Source organism: Aptenodytes forsteri, unplaced genomic scaffold (assembly GCF_000699145.1).
Source record: "Aptenodytes forsteri isolate BGI_AS27 unplaced genomic scaffold, ASM69914v1 Scaffold51, whole genome shotgun sequence".
Classification (NCBI taxonomy): domain Eukaryota; kingdom Metazoa; phylum Chordata; class Aves; order Sphenisciformes; family Spheniscidae; genus Aptenodytes; species Aptenodytes forsteri.
Genome location: NW_008795495.1, coordinates 2,366,120 through 2,391,856, shown reverse-complemented (window position 1 = coordinate 2,391,856; position 25,737 = coordinate 2,366,120).

Genomic DNA, 25,737 nt, shown 5'->3' with positions numbered 1-25,737 from the left:
GGGGGCTCTGGTTCTGCCGCGCCGGAGGGGTGGTGGGAACTTCGCACGGAGGGAAGGAAGGCTCGCCACGGAGGAGGTCGTAGACAAAGTCCCGATGCTACTTTCGATACACGCAAATAAACAGAGCGGGCTCGTTTCACTTTCCTATTGTCAGATTTCAAGGTGCAGCAACAGCCAACACGTGGGGAATTAACCCCATGCGATGCCGTGCTCCTTCCCTTCCCTAATGGCGGGGGGTGTGACATTCCCTCCTTCCCCCCTGCCTGAGTTAGCTGGGGGTAGTTGGGACTCATTAGCATAGAGCAAGGCGAAGCAAAGCACTTTGCAGTAGCTGTTGCTAGATGGATTGTTGAAGTTCCTGAATATTCAGGGCAGCAGGACAAAACAGCCTGGAATAACTTCCAAGCGCTGACATAACTGTAGCTGCTCGGGTAACTGTACTGTTGTTTCATGTGGAATCAACATGAATATTAATAGCTGCTCTTAGACGACTGGGTTTTTTTGTGTGGCATGGTACTTGCAACAACTCTGTGCGAGTTCCAAGATTTGGTCCTTAAAATAAACTGATGGAAGTTTTATTTTGCTGCGGTCATGCTGTGTGAATTGTAATCAGAACATGTGAAATTAAAAAACAGAGAAACTTTTTTTAGGGGGGAGAGTACGGGGACACCAATTCCTGGACTTGGCAGGGCTATAAAAGGGTTTGGCAGCCTGGTTGTAACATGGGTTGATTATGTCAACAGCACAGAATCGGCTGTGTTTCAGCTGTTTCTGAGGTCTGCTGTGTTACCATCCAGCGTAGCAGAAATTACAGTAGTGGGTTCAGAAGTGGATAGGATTTGACCCTTAAAAAGTGTAATTGTAGTATTTATTTATACATCCATTAAGCAAATAACTTAATGGAAAGGATATACGATAGGTATGCAAAATGTATTATTACAGTATAGACAAATAAAGCAAAGTAGGTCAGTGAGTTTTGGTCAAAATGGATGATATCATCAGAAGATAAAACTGTATTTACTTTCTGGGTTTCCCCTCCAATACATTTCATTCTGATTCTTCTTTCCTTACAAATTAATTATTTTTAATTATTTCTGATGTTACAGTAATTACGCAGGATATTTTGATCTACTCGGTTTAGTGATTTAAGCGATGTTTCCAGACTCTCAGTTACTGCATACTTTAGCCGGGTGATGTCTTTTTGTATCCTGGGTGGACACTTACTGTTGAGATTGAAGCTGTAAGAGCCAACTCCATCCTAGCGGCTAAATTGTTATACTCATCAGATTCAAAAATTTTGAACCAGCATCTTATCACTGTTATATTTGTCTCATAATCAGCTGATGCACTCGAATACACTAATCCCTTTTTGGAAAGCTTCATCAAGGTTAATACGTTATTTAATCAAAAAAGGCATCCAAATAAAGCCATTACTTTGTTGTTCTTTAAATGGATTGAATCGTTAGTTGCCAGTTGCTGTGGAAATAATTCGTAATAACTTATTTCGAGATGGAAAAGTTTTAGATGTGTTTCACCAAAATGATACATTTTAACTGTGATATTGCTATTTAAAAAAATCAATGAAACAAAAATCAATAAAACACCAAGGGATTTTCTATTGAATGCTTAATGTGGAGGTCTGTAAAGTGAATTGGTTTCTGTGTTTATTTGTGATACTACTAATAATAACATGATACTAAAGGACCTTTTTCTAAATTAGGCTTCTGTATCAGTTCACTGGAAAAATAAGCTTCCGTTATGGAAGATGACTTTTCTTTTCTGGTCATACTGACCTTTGCTTTTATTTTCCTCATAAAAAGCACTGGTCGCCAAACAGAAATCCAGGAAATAGCAAACTGTGCATTTAGCTTACATTCCGATTAAACGGTTTGACATTAATGGGATGCTAGAAAGCCATATGCCAAACAACTAGGGGAAGGATAAAGGCAAAACATGGAAAATATTTAAAGCTACTAGATGCCAGTCGAGTCAGGTTTCTTGAATGTGTGTGTGAAAGAGAGTAGCAAACTGTGCACTGGATGTCACCTGCCTAGGATTAATGACCTGGAAGCTATTGATCCCAGATTGTTTCTGGTCTCTTGTGTTTCGAGCACTTGTCGTGGAATTTTACCATGCTGGGTCCTTTCGTGGAGTTTTCCCATAGACTTAGGCTGGCTTTGGATTGTGCCCACCCGAGTAAAGACTGAAAGCGTGTGCCTTCTTCTGACCTCCCTCCTGTGGCCAGGATATGTTAATCTTTTCTGACATTTGAAGATGATTTTGAATGAGTTCATTGACATTCATACTTAAAGCGGGGAATTATTTGCACTGTTTGGAAGCTATTTACAAATTTTGGAAAACAACCTAATTGATTTTTGAGTATAAAGGGGGAAGATGCCAAACATGAAACAATTCTCTTCAAAGCCCGTCTTACACGGCAGTTACTCAGTCTCTCTTTGCTAGCTTCTGCTCCTCTCAAATTATGTGGACCTAGCATGTGTTTGTTTACTGAATACTGCACGCTTGCACAGGTTTTTTCTGTTTGTATTAATTAAAGGAGTATCTCACCCAGTTAGGTTAGTACAGATCATAGATATTTTAAATGAACAGGTCAGCAAGTGCAGCTGGAAGGAGTGTCAAATATATAGTATCTGTGGTTTATATTGATGACCTTCCTTCTTGCCACAGATTACTAGAATATAATCAGCAGAAATATGGTAGGTTTTACAAGCAAAGACGACTTCTGGAAGGCCAGAGGATAAATTGTAGTAACTATAAAGAAGGAGTAAAAGGTTTGGAGGTGGCTTCCTCAGACTTAAAAAAACCTAAAAGACTCCAGCCGCTCGCAATAACAGAACTTTAATATCCATCTTACGCTATTTATTTATTGGTAAATATTATAAATTAGAAGCTGAGATCTTTGGACCGTACTTATTACAACAGAACAGACTATTTATCCCTTTAATCTGATGCTTAGTCCCTGGCAGTAGCCCAGTATCTGATACTCGAGGAAGGGAACGCTTCTCCCCAGTGAACGTTCGTCGCCTGTTGTGCAGCGCTGCCAGTGCTGTTCCTGTGCAGGGATGTGAGGGGCTGCCAGTGATGGGCAGAGGGACGTTTTTTCCTGGTTGCTTCACATGATTTTCCTGAAGTATTCAAATTTGATTAACTCCTCCTTTATCTTAGAGCTATGACTATCAGTAAAGATTTGTGTTTGGGGGTTTTTTTTTTAGAAATCTTTTACTGGTAGCTGTCGTTTATACAAAAATGCACAGTTTTGTTGTCAGTTTTGTATCCACTTCACTTAGGAGAAACGGACTGTGTGAAAGCATAGCGAACAGCTTTGTTATTTCCACAAACCGTTGCCATCTCTGTTCAGATGCTCGGTTTGATTTTAGGCCTCCGCTCCGTTTCTGGAGCTGCGGGCACAACGACTGGGGCTGGTGACCCCACCTGGGATGCTGGGAGCGAGCGCCCCGCAGCGTGCCCACTGTGGGCCGGTGCCCGGGGGGCCGCTGCTCCCACACGGGTGTTCTTCTCCGCGACTCCTCAGCACCGTAAACCAAAATGCACTTAAAAGTAATCTTATTTACTACTTGTCTGCCTCATACTTTGTAATCTGGAGTGTGTTCCGAATGTTTGTTGGAAATGATAATTTTGTTTGACTGCCATTTAGTATTTCTTCTGTTTTCTCCTGTTACTAGATTGTTCCAGACGGCTGTTTTTGCCTATCACTGCGATTCATCATCTAAAGGGAATTGCATATGAAGCAGAGAATTGTCATACACTGGATTGAATTTTAATATTTTCCTTTTGAACTATATCGTAGATATATTAAATTATTTCTGCAATCTCTGCTGGTCTGGTACAGGTAAATCTCTTTCAGCATTGCCAGTATTGCCTCTTTGTGGAAGAGCTTTACAAGTTTAGCTGTAAAAATTTATTTCCGGCTGCAGGATAGCAGAGGGAGCAGTCAGAAACTACCAAGTTTTATCAAAATTGTATGAGCCAGCGAACCGAGAGTCTGAAACAACCATGATGCCTGTCTGTTTTTAAGCAACAGGACTGGATTTAGATCCTCTTTGTTCTTTTATAAGTTAAATATGTTTTGTTTTAAAAATAACATTTGGGGCATCTGCTTTGCATTATGAGTTAATTCCATTCATTGTTTTAAAATAGTTATGAACCTTTTGCAAATTATATACTGCACGTGAACAGTAATTTTTTCAATAATCTTTAAATGTGCATACTGTAACAGCGCCATAATGTGGACTGACATAATATGAATTGACAGTAAATTTTTAGTTGCCTAAATACGTATTTAAATGATAGAGCTGAAGAGTCATCTGCAAAAAGCTATTATGATCCAGAGAGTTAATTCATATATAGATAATTTCTCCGGCATGCATTAAGGAAGAAATTTTCTTTTTCTATTATCATTTAAATTATTTTCAAAAATCCTGAAACATAAAACAAAAATCTTTATATTTAGAATCAAGGTATGTCTGTGACTTGAAATGATAAAATCCAGGGTGCTTCAAGGAGTAACTTCATCCTTAACCCACTATGTTCTGCTTATTTATCTGATACGGTGCTCAGCCGGGGGCATCTCCTAACAAGTGCTGATGTTTCATTTCATAAGCAGTGCAGAATATTGAAGTGTGATCTATTAAATACGGAATTTTAGCATTAACTGTGAATAACTGTGAACTGTTTTAAACTTTTTTTTTTTAATGGAAGAAAAAGAAAAAGGGTAGTAGTATATTTTCCAGAGCATAAAGTAGAAAAATGCTGTCACTGAATTTCGTGAGAGGAAGGATCAGCTTTTGCCCATACAGTTATGTCCCAATTTGGAATTCTTTACTCTAAATCACTGATAGCGATGAGCTGGGAAACTGCACTGGGGAAGGATAACTCTGTAAATACTGAATACTTGCATTCTCTCCTGTGGATTTCCATAGGTCTCTTTTAGAGATGGGATATTGGACTGAAAGGACCCTGAGCGGCAGTTCAGGATGCGTTCACCAAAACTAATGAAACTGCTTGCATGAGTTGTGATTGAGGAAATGGATCACAAAATGTAATTCAGTTCACATTGCTTTAAACGATATTTTGTGATAATTACATTTAGAGTCAACATCCTCCTGCGGCAGGTGTGTGAATATGTACAATACAATTTGCAGAATTGTATGGAAAGATCTTGTAAATAGTGTGTATCCAAACAGTTTATTAGGAATAAACAGAAACTTTCTAAAATAATATAAACCTGTTTTTAAATATCCTTAATATTATTCTTTTGATGTAACAAAACAGTCTTAAAGTTTTTATTGTGCACCACTGAGAATACTCGTGTGGGTAACACCGACCTAACTTTCTGTTCATTATTCTGTTTAAAGGTACCCTGTTCACTCCGAAACTAATTCACTGTAGATATTTTCTTCGCGTCCCCTATACTTTGCATCTTCCTCGTGAAGGAGAAAGTTATTTCAGTATGAAAAAAGAAATACATTTTTGTTACAAATATCAAACAGTGGGATTTTATGTCCATTGCAAGGCTGAAATTAGCCATAGTCCAGAAACAGTGGAGCAGGTGTAATTAAAATTTCAGGTGCACCTCGCAACACTAGCTGGATGTTGGTTTTCCATTAAAATGAGAGGATGTTTTGGTCATGAAATTTTATTCATCCTTAGAATTTATAGAATTATTCTCTAAATTAGCCAAATGGCTAAATTCTGCCTAAATTCCTTTTGATCCAAAACAAGCTCGGGTTCAAGCAAAGCTTTCAGACTAGTTTTCTTACTCACAGTATACTTTTATGTGATACTAAAAATACTGAAAAAAATGCACCTTAACTATTAAGACATGTATTTTTTATGTTTCATTTGCTCCTTAGATTGTATGACTAACTGAGAAGGCCATGCATAGGTGTGCGTACAGACTACCTGGCTGACAAAATAACAGAGTTACATACTGGAATTGGATGGAGCTGGGGAGAAGGGGGAAGAAGGGGAGTACGTGGGACTGCTGCAAACATTTTAGTATAATTGACAGCTAAAATATATTTGTAGCGTTATGGTGTCATGATTGAAGTTCGTAACTCTGAATAACGTTCATGTTACAGCACTTGTTAACGATACTGTACTGAGAACAGGTAATGGGTATTTTACATTTGGATCAAAAGCTGTTGTTCAGGACATGTCTCAGAATATGCTTGTATTTACAAACTGTTGTATGATAGAAATTATTTTTAAATCTTACTTTTGGGAAATGCTTTCCTTTTTCATCTTACATAAAACAATTGTAAGGGATCAAAAAGAAAGTAGTTACGTAAGGTAAACTATAAAGGGAACAAGTAATACATAAATATATATTTCATTACTATTTAATTACATCTGTTGTAACCTTCATTTCATGTTGCTCTCATACTTACTAATGAATTTTTTTTTAAATAAAGAGATCATGATTTTATGTGTGGGACAGAAAAAAGCTGCTTTCAGGTTATAGGTACTGTATTTTTAAGAGAAGTACAAACAATGCATTACACTTTTATCGGTGATAAATCTAGTCAGGGCTTATTAATAGTTTGAGCATTCTTTAAAAAACATTACTAAAGCTATAATTTTTGAATGATACTTTTCCAAATGTAGTAAAAATATCAACTTAATATGTTAATTGGCTTTATATCATGTTTTAATGGATGCCAGTGTTACCTGTCTTTACGAAGCATATAATTTGGTTCCAGTCTCCTGGCCTGCTGTAAAAAACTTTGTTGGAGAAGGTCACCTGTAGGATGTAGCTATTTACATTAAAATAAAAATGCTGTGGTTTTAAACCATATGCTTAACTTTAAGAATGTGGATAGTCCTGTTGCTTTCAATAGCCTACATACATCTTTTAAACCAAGCATATGCAAAATATATTTGGAAGTGCTATAAAAGAATCAGTTGACATCTTTGGTAGGAAGCTGTCTTACTGTATACTTTCTTGGATTTGTAGGGACAGTTTGAAAGCATTGAAAAAATGCTTTAGATTTAGTGTCCTGTAAATTAACACTTGTTGCATAAAATAGATTCATGATGATTTTTTAACATTTTTGTGCTTATTTTCTTCTTTCGTATTAATTAATTTTAGGAAATCAGGGCAACATCTTGGCAGGAATTAGTATCAGAATTCGGTATAACCCGTGGCTATACCCCCCTGCTGGGATTTTTTGTATTCATTTTTGTAGCACAGAAGCAGCCTATCTCTTTCCGAAGGGAATGGACACTTCCAAGATGTGTGCCATGGCTGTCACTTTTCACATTTTAGTTCTGATACTCACTGATAGTTTGGTGGGAAGGAAGTGAAACCATTTTCCAATTGTTTTCTGCTTCCTTAAATTTCTTCTTAAAAGCTAAAAAAAAGGGGCGGGGAAGGAAAATACCTCAGGTGGTATTAAGTACTGATACAAGTGAAAAGTCATATGTTCTCTTTTTTTTTTTAAATATATTTCTCTCTTAAGTTTGTTAGAACAGTTCTTATAATGTAGATGATACGTAGAACTTTATTATTTCTCTGTGTGTGTGTCTACCACTAAAGACTAATGCCATGATTCTGTTGCAAGTTTTGTTGTATATTGTTCTAATTCAAAACAGGATCAGTTGGTTTTGGTTTTGGTTTTGTTTTGTTTGGGTTTTTTTGTTTTTTTTTTAAGCTGATGCTTTTAACAGGCCAGGTTAAAAAATAAACATGAAATGCTAATAAATTATTTTGTCTTACATTATTGGGTATTGTAGACGGCTTATGATTCTACTGATTCCCTTCAAAATTAATTTGCTGCTGAAATATCATGTTAAAAATAAAGATAGTAGTAGAAAACGGAGCTCCTGCTACAGTAATTTACAGTTTAAAGTATAGCTATGTATAAAATACATTTTTGAGAAGCTATGGAGAAAACGTATTAGAAATACTAATTTAACAGCATATAGCTGTTTCAGGAGCACACATGCAAATTGTGTAAGGAAGGAGTCGTAACATTTCCTGGGGAGGGCATCAATGAGGTTTTTAGTCGAGATGTTTGGGTACAGCCACAGCTGTTGGATTGGCTTGAGGCCACCTCAAGGTACAACATGTGGGATGTGGCTAAGAATTAATAACCTTTCAACAGATTTTACCGTTCAGAGCTTCTCTGGCATCATCCCAGTAGAGTGGAGGAGAGGGTGGAATTTATCTTCAGAAGAAGCAGCCCACCTCCATAGTACGTAGATCGCAGGTTTACACACTGAGAAAGTAATTTACTTAAAGACCCTGAATTTCTTTGTTGCCTTCCACTCTTTGAATCTGTTGTTAAAAGCTCCTCCGGTGTCTGTCCCTGTGGTGGGGTTCCTCGGTCTGCCTGTGGGCTGAGATGGGGCAGCCCTTGGTGCCTCCTGGCCTTTGGCCTTCATATGGACTTACAGGCATGCATTGGAAGATGTTTGCGTGGAGCTGGCCAATATACCCTTTACGTAGGCTGGGGAAGCTTTAGTAGACCCAGAAGGAGTATGGTCCCATATGGGTGGATTTGTGTTGCTCAGTTGAGTGGTTGGACTCCACCCATTATCGTTCCAGCCTCATTGCAATGAAGTTCAGACTCTAGTTCACAGTGCATGGGACATGATGTTAAACACAGTAATTTCAGGTTGTTCCTGAAGGAGTGGAGCCTCCGTGGCATTTAGCTCTCTGCTGCTGAGCCTTTGCTGATGTGGGTCTGCCAAGTACAGGTTTCATCTTTTCTGGTGACCCCTTCTATGATTTTGTCTCGTTGCGTCTTATTTTACATGTTTTATTACTTAAATTAGGATAATATAATGATATCATGAGAGGTAATAAAATAATAGTTATGAAATGCCTTGTGAAGCATACATGTATTCACAAATATTCCAAAGTATGACTACATGAGTAAAACATTTTGACATTAAAGGAGAAGGATGTCGTCAGTTAAAACTGCTAGCATTGTTATGTGATAAGGTCATCTGCTCTTTTATTTGGTGTGCCAGCTGATGAAAGAAAAATATTTATTTTTTTAGAGGTGAAAAACGCAGGCATTTTCATCAGCTTAAATGAAAAGAGCCAACTAGTTCTAAATACTGTTTTGTGAAATCGTGTTTCACCCCCGTAAGTGGTTTTCTGTGTGGAAGGTGTGCCGTAATCAGGATGGGTCTATCTTTTCAGCTTGGCTAATCATTTCCTTTCACAAATCCAGAACGCATGCAGATTTGAACTTGTAGCCAGGAAAAAGTGCTGCCATGCTTCAAATTGCCAAAGGACCTCAAGGGACAGAAACTTGACCTGGTTTTATGAAACCATAGAATTACATTTATACAAGTTACCCCATGGGAAAGGAATGAACTGATCCCAATTCATTTCTAAATACTGGGCCCTTATGGGTCACATTTGAATTCTCTCCTACACCTGTTTTTCTACTAAATTTTTCTGAGGACATTTTTAGAAACTTACTTTACATTAGGTATGGGTCATGTGCCTAATATTTAACAGTTCAATGTTCTAATTCTTTAAAACGTCTAATGGTTTCTCAATATAATTAAGCTGCAAAAAGTTTAAATTATAGAATTTGTTTGGTATGGGCTAAATCCTCAAACCATGAACTCTCCTCTGGGTTTAGTAACTTAGGCTTCATTTTCCTGCATGTGAAATGTCAACATATGGCAGGGAGTGACTATAGTCGGTACATGTTGTATGGGCTATAGAGAAGAGAGAGACTCTGCAGATGGGTCATTAGGCTGCTCACCTGGGACATGGGACACGGTGGCTCAAGGTTCAAAAAGGGTTGCCCAGTGAGACAGTTTACAAGAAGACACCGAGACTCCTTTCTTCCTTCAAAACAACCTTTCTCCTTCCCTCAATTAGACTAAAAATTCGGGATTTGGAAAATCTGGGTTCAGACCTCCTCTTGGAATCAATGAAAGTAATGGGTAGGTGCTACCATGGCTTTCCTCTTTCAGTACTTCGGTTTGAGCTAGAAGCCTAAATACCCTGCGGTGAGTGCTTACCCCTCTCTGATGAGGTGGTATGGTACTTAAGGTGTCCAAGTGTTTCTGCCAGTGTAGTGCCAGGTTGGAGTATGCTAGCTAAGTTGAAACAGTGGGCCCTGAGGACAGGGAAGGGTTCCTTAGTTCATTTGAATATCTGGAACTATATGCTTATAGGGTTACATTAAAATTAGAATTAGCTTGCATTTTGATTTATTTAACAAACTGAGTGCTCTGTTCAGGTTAAGTTTGCCTCAGCAATTACTATCCCACAGAGGCTCTGCAAACCTTCCAGGCTTTGCTTCCACCTTCTCGTGGAAACCATTTCCTATTCTCAGGCAATCTTTACCATCCTTGAAAGACATTTTCAGTGCTGAAATTGGCATTAAGTGCCTGCAATAAGTCTAACCTGTTTCTAGTGAATGAGTGACAGATTTGGATACTACTCATCTAGTACAGATTGCTTTTCTCTTTATACACCATCTTAACACTTTAGATCGACTAAACAGCTCAGCTGATGATCCCTGGCTGTAGACTTTCTACTCTTTCAGTGTGGATGTGGCAGAGGAGGCTTTTGTGTGGGATTACTGCTCCCACTGTCACCTAGTCCTGAGTTTGTAGTCACTTTTTTGGCTTGGGCAAAAAGGATTGGAAAGTGAGAAATGGGAATAACGGTGTTGTCACAACAAGTAAAAAGACATTTATTTACTCTGTCTCTTTGCTTTTCACACCAGTGAATATTTCTGTACAGTTTGTATTAAGCCATTCATGACTTTGCCAGTCTGGATAACCAAACTGTTTCATGAGGCATCATCATAGGGCCGTTATTCACGGCCTGCACTTCCTTTGACTGGCAGAGTGAAGGGCAAGTCTTCTAAATGGTGATTACTTATCACCATTATGTATTTATTATAAATGTGTACATAATGTCACTCTCTAATTCACCTCAAAGAAGTGGTCATATCGATCCCTTAGCTTTTTTTGTCTTTCTCTAAGTCAGCCTTATGCTTTTAGCAATTCAGTTTTTGTTGATGCCATCAACAGGTTTGACTACTGTGTGATACTGATATCCTGAGTGGGTAGAGGGGGACATTTTTTCCACAACACAAAGAATGATTTTGGTCCCAAATGATTTTTAATGGAAGGAAGATGTCCAGTTGCATTCGGGAGCTTAAACATTTTTCTTAAGCACTTGTTTGCTTGGCTTTTCCTTTGTAGTTCTGTTGTTCATAAGTTGGGTAGAAGGTGCATTAATTTTACTGTATCCAGAATAAATTTAGATCAGACTAGTCTAAGGCTTTTGACTTATCGATAAAACATTTTGGCTGCTTTCTGATTTTGGTGGTAAATAAGGGAAAGCTTTAAGATCAGCTGTAGTGGCAATGAATGCTTCCTTGTGATTGAAATGTTTGTCTTAAATTTTCTTTGTATCTAAACTGGAGAGGAAAAAATTCCTTTGTTATCCGTTTAATCATAAAACAACAACTCAGAATGAAGGAACAAACTCAGATCTTTGAAAATCCAAACTCTCCCTTTCCTTTTCCTCTCCTTTTGTTTATTTTCTTCCCCTCACACAGCTCTCTGGATTTTGAAGAAAATGAAGATGAAAATTTACAATTCTTCATGGAAGCCCCATTTTATTAGGCACTGTGAAAACTTCAAATACAGAGAATTCTTGGTTGGAAGCAGTTGCTAACCCTAGCAGTAGCAGTAGGGACAAGAGCCCTGAGGCTATGGGGCTGGGAATACGCTGAAGAGTAGCATAGTGAAGAGACAAAAGTGAAAGGCTGCTTGACAGCATGTTAAAGCAAATTTACGCAGTGTTACTGTTACAAGCAGCCTTATAAGTTTACATATGTATGATCAAATTTTCAGTCTTTGGACCACAAATGTTTCCTTTCTCTTGGCTAAGTAAGACTGTGTTTAGAGTAGTGCCTGGGAAAGCAAGCAAGAGGAAATAAGCTTAGCTTTGGAGTTTGATGTGGGATGAGATTCTTGTGGCAGAGATGCTAGATGGGAAGAAGGTATTTGTGTTTTTATTATATACCTGAAAGAATGGATTACCTCCATTTCCTTTAATCGCCTCTTTTCTGGGGCTGGTATCCATACGTAGATAAAAGAAGTTACTGTTAGAACATAAGACTGAGTCTTGGTGATTGCTCCTCCACTAAACACTAACATGCAAATACCAGGCGTTGATTATGCCTCAGCATAGCCTCAGCAAGGAGAGAGACTAGAATGAAATAGTTTGTTAGACACATTTGTTTTTTTAGAAATTCACTCATTCTGGAAATTCTCACCTATGCTTTGTATGGTTCTAAGTTTACTTCAGAAGCATATAGCTGTAATTCCCAGGTTTCTTCATATTTTTCCATATCACACGTGCAGCAACAAATATAGTCACTATGATATTGGGTTGCACATAAAAGTCCTAATCCTGCAAGCAGGAAGGAAACTTTGGTTTGTGTAAGGAGTCCTGTTGCCTATAGCGTCTCAGTTGGACGATTTATAGGAATAAAATTATGCAGGTTCTTAAATATTGTCAGTATTGGTACCCTCATGGCATAGCTAGCAGAGTTTTCGTGAGCTGGAGTTTCACAGATACCAGCAACCAAGTGTGGGAACGATCAAAGAACATTACTTGTAATCAAAATGTGAGTTAGGTGTTTATAAAACAACTGGTGGGTGCTTGTATGCATGTGAAATTTGCTTACACGAGTAATCCCATTGATTTAAATGAGAGCATTCATGTGACGAAAACAATTTCAACGTGGGAATATTTAGAAGATGGTGACCTTAGAAACGAGCAGTCGTCTTTGGAAGTATTCAAAGGGTGGTTATTAAAACTTAAAGCTGAGAGTCACCGTTTGAAGGCAGAACCAGCTAGAAAGACATTTGGGGAGCTCACCTGCCAAATAATAATGCGTTTTAATGACGCTGGATAACTCTGCCTCAACTTCCTCATACTCTTTTTTGGGGGGATGGGGGAAGGGATAGGAAGGAGGGCGAGAGAGGGACGGTGACAGCGAGGCTGTTTGTTTTTCCCGAAAGTTGTTTGTGATTTCAGGTACTCATGGGAAATCTCTTGATCAGATTCACATCTGTTCCTGTCAAAGTGGGTGCTAAGATACCGGTCACCCAGCAACCATGTCCAAGAGGGAATTGGGCCGATAATAACTTCAAAAAGGAATGACAGATGCTAGATTAGGATGAAAGACAAAACGCATGAAAAATGAGCTTGTTAGAATAAAAAAATTGTTCAAGCACCTTCATGCAAATTAAATGAATATTGAACATTTGCATGCAGTGATTTCTACTTTTTCTGTTGATTGAGAAGAAATAAAGACGGTACATATAAAAACATAAATGTAATTTTTTTTTTTCACCAATTAACATACAAAGCAGTATCTTTCTTCTAAAAATGAGATTAGCCACCTGGGTGCTTGGCTGTATCCCACATATGTCGCAACATTTTTGTAATGAGTATGCTTCTGTTGAAGGAACACCTTATCTAATTCTTCGTAGCAAAACAAACAAGGAAGCAACCTTATATTAATTTTAAAATACTTTAGGTTAGCGTGGTTCTATTTTTTTTCAGCTGTGGTTTTCAGAGCTGAATTGTTTCCTGCTGTCCTTGAATTCAATCGGTATAATGTGCATTAATAAAAGATCACATAAGATGAGTTCAGACCAAATGCTAAGGTTTCCTATTGACTGGTCAAACAATACATTTTTTAAAACACAATGTCTGTCAGGGTAACATGAAAAATAAATAGTCACTTTTCCATGCCTATGTATTAAGATAATTGAAATAATCTAACAGTTTTATTATTGAAACGTTCATATAACAATCAGAATTTGAAAAAGAATGATAAAATGTTCTGATTGAGAAAGGACTCTGTGTCTTGGTTTAGCAATGTCTAATGTGGTCACGTACAGAAATTGATTTTCTTCAGAAATTAATTAATTTTTCATATCGCCCTAAGCTGCAGTTAAAAAGAGTGCATACTTGTCTGTTTTTTCCAGAAATATTGCCTAATCATATTAATACCATTGCCCCAAGGATGAAAAGATAATTGTACAAATGCATTTGGAAATATGTATCACTGAGTATTTATGATTAAATTATGCAAATGACCCAGCTCTCATCCTTTCCAGACCCAGATTGTCTAATTAGGATTGATATGCTGAATAGATGTTCCAGAATTTGAATACAAGCATGTCCAAAGAGCAGAAAATTGGAAATGACAAGGCTGAAATGCTAAGAAAAGTGTCTTTCCCTTTTATACTTTACTAATGTGGTGTTAGCAGTTGCAGTTTTTCCTTTGGCTATATTGTGTGACTCATATGTCCTACAAGAAATAAGTCAGGAAAGAAAAATCAACTTTCATAAATAGCATTACTTTGCTCTGGACTTATTTTTCTTTAAAAGTCTGCTGGTCATTCCTCTCCCCTTTAAAGCTTTGTATCCTTCATGTTAAAATAATGATGTATCCTACATAAATTACTTCTTAATTTGGAGCACTGTTGTTTGTAGCTTGTCTCCAGCTGCCGGTGCTAGGTATTTAGCTCATCAGTGTCTCATGTGTTCAGATGAGATTTACATACCTAACATTTTTAAGGTTGGTGGGTTTTTTTGGTTCTTATTTTTTTGAATTCACAATTCCTTAATGTAACTACCTTTCTTTTTAAGAAGAGAACTGATGTCTCATTAAGCTTGTTTATAGGCATTCTGAGTTGGAATAATAGCTATCAGCAAGTCTACAGCATTTAAATCCTTCTTCTTCAGTGGGCTGTTTGTTCATTTATCGCTCTTGGGAAGCTGGGAGAAGAGCCCGGTGAGGAGCAAGGAGGAGTAGTGAACTGTCAGTACTTCAGCCATTGTTAGCAGCGGGAGTCGCTCCCTCTGAACTCTGTTGGCTCCTGCTTCCCATCTGCGGGATGATGGATTGCTATGTTTAATACATTTCAGCTTTTGTCTGTCATAGTGTGGATAGACAGCACTATCAATGATTTCAACACTGATTAGAGCGCTGGTTGTACCCACTGCTATTGGGCAGGCACCTCCCAGGAATGTTTGATGTAGGAACTCGTTGGCACTCTCGCCATGCAAATGAGTCGCTCGGCTAACTCGAGGTGGTTTTAAACACCTACAAAAGACCGCCGGGAATTACTAAATCCGCACAGCCCCTCTGGAACAAAATTCAGACACCCCTGCGAATGCTTTGGTACCAAATGTAAATGCTCGTCCCGAGCTCAGAGAGAAATGCCTCATGCTTTTAATAGACTGGGGATGGGAGCAGGGATGCAGGGATGCATTCCAGGGGGTGTGATGTCAGCGGCGCTCGGCCCATCTGTACTTAAGTGTTTCGCTACTGGTGATACGGTAGGAGTGCAAGGGTTGCGTTGAAGCAATAAGATACGACATGACATGTGTCGTATGAGGATTTGCTAAGCCGTGGGTGCTTTGTGATTCACAAATCCACGGGCTGAATGATTTCAACCACCAGAGAAGTCGCTGCACACCAGCACAACATATGCCCCGGAGTATTGTCTAATAATTATAAAATGGTGCAGTGGACATATAAATTAGAAAAAAAAAGATAATAGTGTTATAGGCATAATTTTAGAGAAGCGGATATATATTATTTTTATTATTAGCATATTAATTTTCCATTCTTGGAAGAAATTATTATTCAAAATCTTAAGTGTGAAACAGTATTGTGTCAGAAACAAATAGATTATTATGCTTGCTAAAGCATATAATATTAGCTTTAAAAGATGCTTGACCCAGTTTTCTTGATTTGGACCGTTGCCCACCATGACAGGCCAGGCTGAGGATAACTTTCACTTCATTTTGGACTGTGGGAGGAAGGGAAGTTAAATCAGGAGATATTAATCATCCTTGATTTAGCTTTGTTAGTAGAGAATTTAATTTACAGAACCAGAAGAATGAGTGACTAATAAAACCCACCAATAACAGAAGTGGAGAAATTGCCAGGCTTAAATGTGTTTTCTTTACCCCTACGTCACTTTATATTCACTTGACCGTGGTATTTTTTGCTTTTAAAAAAAATTCTTCACATTTGGTTATACCAACGTTCAACTTCCATGGCTCTGCTTATAGGCAATGGTTTGTAATTTCTCTTGTTGTGCTTGCTGGAAATGTAAGCTCCACAGCACAGTCGCAGGATGCCATTTTTATTCCTTTTTAAGACGATCCAGGCAGTGGCAATGCTCATAGGGAGGAGTGTTCGTGCTAATTAAAAGCTCAAGTTTACGTTTCAAAAAAATACTGGCAATTTGCCTTGGAGAAAATTCTGTCTTCACTCACCATTTTTAATCTACTTGGCTGTTTGGAGTTATCTTCACTTTAAGAGTTGCCTGGTTTTAAAAGTTGCCTGGATGTTGAAATAGTTTCTTTGACATCATTCCTAAGTGGTCACTTGCCATATATGATGATCAGAGGATCTGAGGGCTTTGTGGAAAGGAGTATCAGTAATAAGGAGGCATAATCTTGACATTTACAGCTGCCAGCTTTTCTCAATTTAGGCTCCCTTCGTTAGCAATGGCTGCATGGTGGTGAAACAAGGAAACTTGAGGAGTGCGTTGCAAATTCAAGAGAGAAGTAGAAATAAAGATTCTTAACATATTAAAGCTTTCCTGATTTTTTTTTCTCCCCTTTAAAATAAATGGCATTTGGCTAGAGATAGTGAAAGGGGTTGTTCTTCTGCAGAGATCAATAGCTGGATCGTTCATACATGCACAGAGAGGAAATAACAGCAACTTGAAAGTTAATGAAAAGCAAGTATGAAATAAATCCATGTATTAGTAGGTGATGTATTAATAAATGTATCATATAAATATGATAGGTAAAGGAATCAGATAAATGGTTCCTTAATCAGATTAAAGATCTCTGTTGTTTATGTTCTTTCTGTAGAAGTAAGGCTGTGATTTACAGCCTTTTTTGATAGCAGGGCTGGTTTAGATAATTTTGCCCCTTTTCTGTTTCCTCCAGGCACCATGATCGCATTCCTGGACAGCTATGCCTGTACAACCATGTGTGACCATTTTCTGCACAGGATCAGGACTAGGTTAAAAATGCTTCCCGCTTACTCCCTCTTTTTCAGTATTATTTTAATTAACCCTGATCTGTTTTGGGAAAACAATTCACCATGTGTTTTCATCAGCAGTTGTGCTGTTACAAGTGAACGGGCAACGGGGACAGAAATGAATGATGGTGGCAGGAGCAGGGGGGGGAACCGAGCCTTCAATTTTATGTATCATCGTCCTGTGTGCCATGAAATCGTCCTGCATCCTAACTGCAGTGTCCTGACCCTAGCCTGGGAAATGAACTGTGGATTACATAGTGGTTTTAACACTATATTTAAAAGGAGGGAAAAGGAGGGGGGTCAGCGCTAATGAACAGAGAAGTAAAACCTTTGAAAGCCATGTTCCTCTCTCGTGGAAATCTGCTTTACTAAATCTTGGCAAACTGGCCTGGTGTATACTGCAAAACAAATGCGGTCGGTCTCTGAGATACAGCGTGATTTCGGCCTTTGGATGCTCCCCCTAGCCATGTTCTGGTGGCAGGGAAAGATGAGACGCGGGTGTGCACCATCTTCCATGCCCCACATATGTCGGCTTGTTCAGGGAGAGGAAGCCCGCTTGTTACAGAGCATCCTCTGTTCTGTGGGAGGTACTCCACAGTGGAAGAACTCTGGAACTTAGGTCGAGCCTAAGTCTCTGCTGGTGGAGTGAGGTGGAGCGAAAGCCCTCAATTGTTCTGCTTTTTTGAGTGGACTTTCATCACTCATACCTCTTGCCTTCTTTGGGACTTCTTTTCCCCTGGTAATGGCATATACGTTAGTATAGAAAGCATCTCCTACAGCTATGCAGGATCTGACAGTGTCACTTAGACCTCTGGGTTCCGATACAGTATAAAATTACTGACTATTGTTTTATTGTGAGCACCTAGTTCACAATAGTCCTGCCAAATGTTAACGATGATGGAAATATTCTGCTATCTGTAAGAAAAGCTAGGCTATGATAACCTGTGCACTTTTCGCAAGCTATGTTGATAGAATTATGCTAGTTTGTACTTCTTTAGGAATACTGTTTATTATTATTATTATTATTTAGAACAGAAAACCTGTTTTAGACACCAGGTGATTTCTTCAGCAGCTTTTTGCAGACGTGATGGAAATACGTCTGAAGCTACAAGATCCTTGTCTACACAGAACCAGTGAGAAACTCAAAATTTCCCTGGGTAGGCATGGTTTTAGCAAAACTCCACTCTGTTCAGAATGGTCTGACTTCACTGTAAAGTGGGTTCTACTGTGCTAATCCTCTTGGAATGCAGCAATTATCACCTACGTATAGGTGTTAAGTGCTGAATTTCAAAGGGATTATCACTTTCCTCCTTTAGTGGCTAAGCAAGAAGAGAAAAGTTGTTAGTACTTCTAAAGGGGAGGGAAGAGGAAAAAAAAAAGAAATCTCTTTTGTTTTCTTTCTGTGATTGCCTTCAGTCTGGCAAAAGATGAGCAAGCTGGGTTTTGCTACAGCTAGTTACTTTGGGTTTGATCTTTGAGAATTCTAAAGGCATTTATTTCCCACCCCTCCAAAGTACCTTTCTTTTGTGGAAAGAGGTAAATATCTCAGCCATTCAGAATAAAAACCGAAAGTTATGTAGGTGGACAAAATTATATAGGAAAACCGAAGTTCTCTATATCCTGAGAGTGTGTTTTCATCATCTGGAGACTTTTGTCAAGCTAAGTACATAGCAGTACTTCAGATCTTCACAATTTGTACAAGTTGGTATCTTTTCAGTCTAAAAACATAATTGATGGTTTTATTGATGTTGCAGACAGAGCACTGGAAATTATCCTAAGACTATTTCTGTGCATATTCTCTTTCCACGTACCTTTTTCTTTAACTGACATGCCAATATTTTGTTCTTCTACTAGCACTATCTACAATACAGATAATATTAATTTCACATGGTTGTTGGATAAGGTGGGATTAATGTCCTTGAATCCTTCCCTTTTTTTAATCCACTCCTAAGAATCTCATCTATGGCTACTTCTGTAAGTGCTTGCTCCTGCAATCTTGATCTTCAATGAACTTTTGTCTGGGTACATAATGGGCAATGAAAGCAGAGCAGAACCCCGCGACCCTAACAATGTACCCTGGATACTATGCAGCAACCGTAGGCAATGCTTCTTCCATATTTGATTTTCAGATTATGAGTTCAGTTTCTGCCTGGAAATGAGCTCAGCATTCCTCAGTGTCATCTCGTAATTAGCAGGCAGTGTATTCAGCTTTTCCGTCTGCTGTGTTTGTTTTTCAGTTACGAGTATGAAAAAAAAGGGACTCCAGTTGCACAGGGACAAATGTGTGCACTTGAGCGTACCACTGAGGTACATTCTTAAGTAAATAGAGAAGCCAGGGGCTTGGTGCCCAGCCCATACATGCCCAGCCCATACATGTTATATGCCTGGCCTTTAGCTTGCTCAGCCTACCTTTCTTTAGGAATGTATCAGGGTCGACAGCCAAGTCTCCAGAGGTTGCTTTTGGGTTTGCTGATGTGAACTAAATGGGGAATGGTAGTTAAGGAGAGGGCATTCACATCTGGAGAAGCGTTTAAGATGTTATAAAAGATAGAGGTAGTTAATAATGGGCAGGAGAGGGCTGCTATATGGAGAGGTCCTATTCGTGAGGCTGCAAAATAACCAAAAGGGGCTTTTAGAGAAGAAGGCAGCATTTGGAATTGTATTGATGATGCTGAATAGGAGGTTTCATGGAGAAAGGATGCAGAATATCAGACTGTAAGATTGTCTCCTAGCCTGTTATTTTTATTTTCATTATCACTTTATTGGAGTGAAGAATGATAAATTCTGTCAGAAGTGTTTGGTCTAGACCAAACACTGGCTTTCTCAGAGCTAAGAATTTAAAGTTTTAGTGCTCGAAAATGGGTTAAAAAAAGTTGCAGTTTCTTCACAGTCAAATCACAGAAGTTCATGAATTGCAGAATTAAGCTGTATCACAGTGTTTAGATAGCATTTTCTAAGGATTGCGCCAGAACATTTCAACAAATGATGAAAATTTTCTTCTATTAAAGAAAATATTTTAGATATTATACATAGTGCTCAAAATACAAGATAGTATATCTTGGTGCTGGTAGGATTAGTTCCTATTGTAAGAATTTGTAAGATACTTCCAATACATTTTATTGAAAGAAGACATAAAAAATTGCGTTTCACTTCTATAGCTAACAATATTTTCCTGGGAATAACAATCTCCTTCTTAAATGTAAAACAATTTGACGGAAGAACATATTCTGCTAAACTTAGGAAGTTGTAAAAATGAGTATTCTTAATTTTTAATGAATTTCTGAAATATTAATTCATTTAGTCCATTTTTGATGGCAGTAATGGTTTGTAGACTTCATGGGGTATTTTGAACTGTAAGGGCTTAACTGCTTAACTTTCTGTATCAAGATGATAATATTATATACCACCAAATGTCCACAGTGGAGAGAAGGTCCTTTGTATTGTTGGAAGTGATGTTCATTCAGGTCTGTTGTACATGCAAAGAAGGCAGTATTTATGTAGATAGGGATTCAACATGGGATCAATGTCATCAGAAGACACAGATACTTGTTTCAAGAAGTCGGGAGCACCCTGCTATTATAGGGTATCCGAGTATTTGGCTTGTAAATTCTGGCATTTTCCCTGATTTAGTGCATCATAATTTGCATTCATTTTATATGGAATTTCATCCTATAGAAATAACTTGGCAACTTCTGGATGAAGTTGCATTTTATGCAACTTTATGCCCATAAAAAGGGGCATTTTAAAGTAACACATTTCTGCCATTTGTTTTGCTGCCTCTTTAGTGTAATGATGCCAATGCCAAAGAACTACAGCTCCTCCTTTGTCAGCAGGATTTATGATAATGTCTTCGCATTTTTGTAAATTATGTAACACACACTGTTCCTCCTTTGTTTTATAGTGAAATTTAGTAGGTTGTCTTAATTGTTTGATTGATTTTTTTTTCCTTTGGCATTTGTCTACACTGAAATCTAGTGTCTGAGATTTACTAGGAGGAGCAATCGAGAAGAATGTCTTTTGTCTGAATTTCTGAAGATGTCAGGTGTTTTAGGAATGTTTGTGATAAGTCTTTTGTTTTGCAAAGTCTAGAATTGGGTATGCCATGCTGTCTGAAAAGTGTTGAGCAGCACATTTCTTAACAGGAACAAACACCAGTCTTTCATGTAGTACCGAATATTCAGCAGCATTTAGTGGTTCATATTTATTGTTGTTGAAACAGTAGTAATGTTTTAAACACTCTGCTACATGGGACACCTAGAATATAGATTGCTTTGATCATTGTTATGCAGCGAACTTGGAGGCGATACCAAGATGCCCATAGATTTAACTGAGACCAGGTATTACCCTACTGCCTGAAACAAATAGTTTCCTTACAAAGATGCCAGTACCCATTTATTAAAGCACTCCTGTTACTTGTTGCACCATGATGATCTAGAATGTAAAAGAATTAGCAGGTAGAGTCCTTGCCTTCCTACATTTTCAAACAGAAGTGTTAAAGTTTATTTTTCATAACTCTTTGGGGTAGACAGGAGAGACTCAACCAAAAAGGGCTGAGCCATTCTGGTTCTGTTTTGTAAGGGACTTGAAAAATAGGCTAATGCAAAGTTGAGATGTTTTTAGGATATTTTATAGATTTTTTTCTTACTTCATTTTGGTGGGTGACTTAGACCGAACATGTTCTTGTTCAAAGGCTGATTCTGGGATAGTATTTTTGAAAAATATGCCTGCAATTCTCTAGCTGCTATTTGTGGACTTAACTGGGATTTCATGGATGTGACTGAGCAGCCCAGGTCCCAATTTTCTGGGTTTCCTTTTCTGACAAGTCGATATTAAAACTACCCAACCAACTGCTCCTCAGAAGCTTTCCAAGAAACCTGGTTTTATGTTAATTTCAATATATCGTGTATTTAAAATTATCAAGGTCCCTGATGGGATAATTGGTCACTGAAATTATTAATTATATAAAAGTCCAAATCCATATAGTTGCCATATTTTAAGTTTGTAGACATAATGTATAATTTTTACTGCCTTGCCCCTCCCAAAGTTATGTTTTCTATTTGAATACTTTGAATCTTCTTACTGATTTAACATTTGCTGTGACTGTAAGCAAGACCTCAGCTGAAAACATGGAGATCTGGCCTTTGACTTTCAAGTTGAACTACATAAGAATAGCTGTTGAGCTGCTATAATGTCTATTTCGTTATAAAAGTTATTTAGGTTTTTTTTCAATTGTTATTCTACTGCTAGGAAACCCTTTAAACTCTCTTTCTATATGTGTAGCTATAAAGAAGGATAGATACTTAAGTCAGTAAAGTTACCGTCATTATCTTTCACCGTTGCTGTGATTATTGTGATTATTATTTTATTATCACTCTTCTGAGATGATGATTCATGTTTTGAAAGAGTGACTTCTATAAGGTATTGACTGACTAGTGACGAGTACATTTTCTTTCCCTCCATTTCTCCCCAAGATGTTTTGCTGTCTATCCAGGTTTTTTTTCATGTATTGGGCTTTGAAGTAATTCAGAGGATTGTGAAGACAGGCATATTCATGAGATTTATCAAATCTCCACATAAATGGAGCTAAAACGTGATAAAAGTAATTCTGCACTTGCTTCTGGCACAACTAGTGTGCTCAGACGTACAGAGAAACCTGAAATGGATGAACTGAGGGGGCATGGATGATAGAGGTAAAAATGATGTAGATGCGGTATTTAGACTAAGCATTTCAGACATCATGTTCCTGTGCTAGCAGATGCATAGAATATCAATATGGATGGTTTCTAAGGCTCAAGTATGTTTTAGTGCCTGTGAATGTTGACGTTTCCTTATTGACCGTTCTATAGTGAACTAATATTCTTAAGGTCCTAGAAGGTTAAAATTGTTTTTGTTTTTCTTATTTGAGATGGCGATCTGGGTGTCAGAACTGAAAGCTGTAAGAAACACAGTTATTTCAGATACCAATTTAAATAATGTTTTTGACTGTATTTGTAGCCATTGTTGAAAATACATGTTGTAAGAAAGATAAATATTAAACCTGCGTTACTGTTTAGTGAATACTTCTGCAGCTTCATGATTGTTCTTTGAAATCTAGATAATATTTTGACTGTTGTTTTTAATAGAAACTTTTTTCACCACTGCAGATCTGTGCCCACAGACCTGCTCATGAAACAACTCACAATCAAATGCTTCTTTTTATTTTGAGCATAATTATGTTATATTTTAGTTACAGCTCTGGAAACATCTCATATTTGCAAATCAGTTTCCAGAAGAATAGATTCATGTCTAAATGAGCTTGTATTCAAGGCTTCTACTAGTTTCAAAGAGTTTTATTACAGTTGTATCTGTAATAGCTATTTTTTATAAGATTTTGAAATGTTTTTGTCTTATCAAAAGCCATTCTCTGCTATCCTTTAAGCCATTTGAAATGGAGCATGCGGTTTAGATCAGCTACGATGAATTTCCTTAGATCAGCGAGTGTTCATGTGAATCTTAAAATATTCTGCACTCTGCTTTTTGTGGTTCTGTTGCCATTTTTTCTCAAGATTATCAGAACAGAAATAATTGCTTCCACCCATTTTTAAAGATGTTGGAGTTCAAGTATGAAAGCAGTTCAAAAGGGGATTTATGTATGCACACGCGTAATCATTCATATAAAAATATTCCCCTTAAAAGTTTGGCAAGGAGCTCCACATATTTTCCCGCATCTTAATTCAGGTAATTGCTAATGCAAAATAAAATAGGATCATTATTTTTCCAAGCTAAAAAATAATTTTCACTAATAAGGTTCTGAAATATGAAAGACACTTAACTGATAATTTGTAGGGCATCTAATGTGCTTTTTCTTAAAATTTTGGGTTTCCATATCTCCCTTCCACTTTATGCCTTTTTCCACATTATGGCAACATGCTAAAATCACTGTAACTCTTCCTTTATCCAGCCTGGCTTATTTAGGGCTAGTTCGTACATATCTGTGTGTTATGGTTCATTATACGGTGTGGCATGTAGAAAAGTCACCTTAGTGTAATATTGGAGGTACACAAAGGCACATGCTATTCTTCCTGCTGTATCACTTTCCAAACACTTCCACAAGCTCCTTCCATGTTTCAAAGCCCATTGGTTCAGTTTTCTCATTTTGTTTCCGTGTATGCATCTCATCATAGACAGCAACATATCAGCGTGACTCTTTTTCACTAACTTTCTGAAGCTAGCTCAGGTGTCTTCTCAGGGAATTTGATAATTAGAGACATTTCTTTGGAGGTAGGGTTCCTCTTAAGAAACTGGTGAAATGACTTTAAAGATGAAACTGCAAACAGGGCACTGGATGTTCTGCATTCGTGAAAAGCACCGAGACTCACTATTACTTGTGAGTGAACAAGTAAAGTCAGGAAAGACAGGTTGAGGCACCTTATACCTTTAATGCCAGGAAAAAAATCCAAATATATATAGTGAATAAATGGCCTGTCTGTGTAAGACAGGTTTGGGATTTCTGCTTTAGGTTCAATAATCATTTGAACTTAAAGATATGTTTCAGAAGAAAAATCAACCTTTTCTCAAATTTTAAGTAATAGGGATTCTTCACCTCTCAGTCTGTTTAGTCTCTGCCTTCTGTTATGTGGGGTTTTTTTTCCTTCTACATTTGCTTACTACATGCTTATCAACTGCTTACATTATTGAAATTTTGTTTCCCGGGTAGGTACTTTCAGATCTTCACTCCTTCTCTTTGATAAGTTAAATAGCTTGAGCTCATTAAATCTTTCACTGCATTTGTTTTCTTTGCCATCCTTTTTTCTTTCAAATGCTCATCATGAGTAACGTTTATTTTGCCCTTGTTTATACTTGCACAGCCTAATTGTTTTTTGTAAACGATGGGGTTTTTTTAGTGGGACTGTATAGATGTAACAGAATAAAAATTTTGGTGGGGCAAAGAGAACTTCATTAATAATCCTGTTGCTGCAGGAACAGGGGTGGGACTCCTGCAGAATGAGCGAAGTCATGTTAGTTTTGCTGGGTTAACAGCAGTAAAGAGCGGCGAAAACTGAACTCTAAAGTGAGCAAACATTTGCCTTAATACTCCCCAAAAGCAGGTCTGTTCAGTAAGAAGATGATGTTTTTCAAGTTATTTCTTAGAGTGATACTGTTTTTTAAGAGTTGGTATTTGTTCAGGCAGGGTGCTTTTAAGATGTGTACTATGTGAAGGGACTTTGTGGATTTCTGTTCTTCAAAAAAGTCAGGGTACGATGATATGAGTAATTATAAGAATGGCACTTTTAATGAAAACCTATTTTAAGAGTATTTTGAGTAGTTCCTGTTTCCAGAGTCAAAAAGGAAGTGATTGGAGATAGGGACATTAAGTGCAGACAATACCAGACTTTCCAGGTCTGATCCTTTAACTATAGTACACTCATGCTCTAAGGTACAACATCTTGTGACTTTTCAGGATCAAACATCATTGAAGGACTAGTGTTCAAAAGAAAAAAAAAAAAGAGCTTTTAATCTTTAGTCTGCTAGCAAATAGGTCTATTAAGTGTTAAACAGTGTGAGATAAAATACATGATTAAGGACTATTGACTACAGCTAGAGTAATCCAACAATTAATTGAGATTGTTGAATC